Source organism: Chiloscyllium plagiosum, unplaced genomic scaffold (genome assembly GCF_037043375.1).
Source record: "Chiloscyllium plagiosum isolate Xiang-an unplaced genomic scaffold, Cpla_swu_hap1 HiC_scaffold_35, whole genome shotgun sequence".
In the NCBI taxonomy this organism is placed as follows: Eukaryota; Metazoa; Chordata; class Chondrichthyes; order Orectolobiformes; family Hemiscylliidae; genus Chiloscyllium; species Chiloscyllium plagiosum.
The window spans coordinates 42,054,335-42,058,068 of NW_028270173.1; positions in this window are offsets into that span (position 1 = coordinate 42,054,335).

Below are 3,734 nucleotides of genomic sequence, written 5' to 3' on the forward strand. Positions count from 1 at the left end.
GAAGTCAGCGGACATTTCACTGAATTTTTGAACTCTTCCCTGAACTTTGTCTGAGTCACACCATAAATAAACGTGTTTGTGCAGGAACTTAAACTTCTCATCATAATTCCTACTTGTTGAAAAATATGTAGTGAATCGTTGTAAGCTGAAGGATCTGTTCCTGTAGCGTAGTAATATAAAAACTCTGCAACATCTATGAGCCATAGGAGTATGAAACTACCAGATATGGTAAAGAGCAAAATTACAGATTTCCTTCTGTTTTCCATCTCTGGGTCACGCTGATTCTTCCCCTTACTGTGTAGTTTTAGTGTTTTACGGACACGACTGGAGCCCATTATATGCCTGACTGTCAAAGCGTTCAGCAGCAATATTAGTGTGAATGGAAGCAAAGGGTTCAATACAGTGTCAAACCAGTTAAATGCCACCCATGTAGGCTCCGTAAAGTAGTTTGGGTTGGTGAAACAAAACCAATGTATATTGTTGATTATTTCTGCAGATTCAAGTGTAAAGTAGAATGGTACATTTTTGAAGAAAAATAGTATAGCAGTCGTTGTCAACATCACAGCTGCAGTTTTCTTGATGCAAAAGGTTGTTCGGAACTTCTGACAACAGATTGCCACAAATCGATCAAAGGAGAAAGTGACAGTAAACCATACAGACCAGTCGGAAGCTGCGCAGCCCAGGAAAAATATAGCACTGCACAATGGAGTGATTTCCAGGAATGAACCTGGGAAAAAATAATAGCTGACACGCCATAGAATGACCTCAAAGTTAATTACCAGAAAATCTGCGATTGCCATAGCCAGCAAGTAATGTGTCGTGCATATAGATAGTCCACATCTTCCCCGGGACAGGATTATAATCACGATTAAGTTAGCTGCAAAATAAATTATGCACATACATTAAATTACTGAATAGATGCTCTGAGCAGTTTCTGAAGAGTAGGTGGTGAAACACCAATACCCAAAAATGGATGAGTGTGGAATTAATGATCACCCTTTTATCAATTAGTGAAAGTTCTGAGACTTGGATGTCTTCCCATGGGGATGAAGTGTTAGGACTATTACCAGTGATAAGAGATCCCTTCAATGTGAGGTTTACTGGTCCCTATCAAATTGACAGAAAGTTGATCCAGGTGAATTATCTATTAAAGATGCCAGATAGAAAAAAAAGTATTGGGTATGTCATGTGAATATGTTGATACCATATTATACTCGAGAGAATGAACTGGAGAAAAAGGTGCTAGTTACTGTCCCGTAGAGTAAGGAATCAAATCCAGATAAGATGGATTTTGATATGCCTCAAAAATATTTTAAAATGAAGAAGTCCTTAGGATTGGGATAGTTTAGTAAATAATCTGTCTCAGGAACATAGAAAGCAGTTGACGAGTTTGCTACTGCAGTACAAGGACATATGTGAGAATCTGTTGGGGTGGATGAATGCTATTGTACATGAAGTAGATGTACAATAAAGCAACACCCCAATCAGCTTAAGCATTTCAAAGCCAGACAAGTCCAAATGGAGGTGGAGTCCATGCTCGACGAGGACATCATCAAACCAAGCCAGAGTGAGTGGAGTTCACCAGTCATCTTAGTTCCCAAACAGGACAGGACTCAACGGTTGTGCACAGATTATCGGAATGTCAAGGCCATTACAAAATCGGACTCATATGCAATTCCTAGATTGGAGGTCTCTAACGAGAAAGTCGGCCTAGCCAGTTACGTCACAAAGTTGGACATAATTCGTGGTTACTGACACGTATCTTTATCAGAGACAGCGAAAGACATTTCAAAACGATGTCCTTTGGAATGAAATATCCACCGGCAACATTCCAAAGACTCACGAACACAGTTGTGGCTGGGTTAATAAACTGTGTAGTCTTTTTGGACGATGCAGTGATCTTCAGTAAGTCCTCGATAAATCACATGGTACAGTTGGCAGAGTTATTTGAAAGACTACAAAAAGCAAAGCTGGTAATAAACTTAAATAAAAGTGAATTTTCAAAAACAGACGTGACATTTTTGGGACATAACATTGGTCATGGAACGTTGACACCAAGGAATGCAAAAGCGAAAGCTATCGAGGAATTTCCACGACAAACTTCGAAGACAGGCTTCAATTCTTAGGACTCAGTGGATTCTATCGGAAATTTGTGCTAAACTTCAGCAGAGTAGTGGTGCTATTAACCGATTTGCTGAAGAAGAACACAAAGTTTGATGGAGAAAATAATGCCAGCAGACATTCAACTGTTTTAAATCAATATTAACCACCAAACCAATTTTCTCTACACCAAACGCTTTAAAATCTTTTTTTAAAGTTGACATTGATGCTTAGTGGCACATGAGTTGGAGCTATACTCCTACAGGAAGATGAGGATTGTAGAAATGCCAAGCCATCAGCATGTACAGACTGCCAAAAAAAAAAGCTCTCTTAAAAGTACCTTTATTGATCAGTGACCTGTGGAAATCCCGAAGCAGAAGAAATTTTGAAAAGAAAGATTCCAAAAGAGGTTTTGGCAGCTGCCTGGTTTTTGATTTTTTTTTTCTTTTGGTACATCAGAATCGGTGGGTTTTCTAGGGTTAGTATTTTAGAAGGTGAAGGTAATAGGTTAGAGAAAGGAGTTGTAAATAAATGTTCGTTAATGATTGTCTGTTATATTTTAAGAAATAAAATTATTAATTTTTACTTTAAATCGTTCTTAGACTCTCGAATTTTCACAGATTACTGCATGGACTAAATCTTTTCTGTGTTGCTGATCTAAATTAAGCAAAGGGCATCTATCATTAACAATTTTGAATAGTTCAGATTCTTCAGAAGCATAATTCATGATCGTGTCGCAGAATTTGTTTGTTCCATGCATAAGCGCAAATGGCTGTGTGATATCGTCTTGAATGTGTGCTGAGCAAATATTCCACTTCATGGAACTGTCTTAACAAAATGCTTGAAGAAGAAATATCGTCACTTTTGAGGGAATGCAATGCTCGTTTTCATCAGTATAAGAAAGTCAGTGGTTAAGCTTAGAATGGTGGTCTGAGAGACCGCTTTCCTTCGAGGCTGTTTAGTACGAATGTCTGATATCAAAACACTGACGTCCATGCCAGGTTTAATAACAAGGCAGATCAGGGAGAAGTTAACAGTTCCCTGGTAACAGGCAATTTTAGAAAAAAAAGTGTTAATGCTGCCTACCAATCAAAAATATAGCTTGATGAAAACGAGCATGGTAGTTACATACTGCGTAGGGAATTTATTTCAATTTCTCATCAGTAATTTATTGTAGCATTGAAATTCAGGTAACCAAGGATTTGTACTCAGAAAGCGTGTGATTACAAGTAAATCTTTTGAACTATAATTTGCTGTCGTGTAACTTCTGACAATTGTAGCATTGTCACATTTCAGACATTGCACATATCGACGGAAACAGTTCAATCAATACTGTACTAAGTAATTCGCTGTTAAATATTTGTTACCACCAACATTCATCATTTGAGATCTGATTTTTGAATTAGAAAAAGAAACTCAATATTGCTAATTCTTAAGTGTGTTTCTCCTGCCAGGGAGACAATTTATGTAAATGAACGAAGAGATCATCGATTACTTAATGCATAGAGACACTGAAATATCAACAAATAGTCCTGCAAACTTTAATCAGTTACTAAACAATATGGTTTACTGTAAACACTTTCTTCTTTCGTTCGTAAGTTGAAAGTGACTATACGAATTGGTGACATCCATCA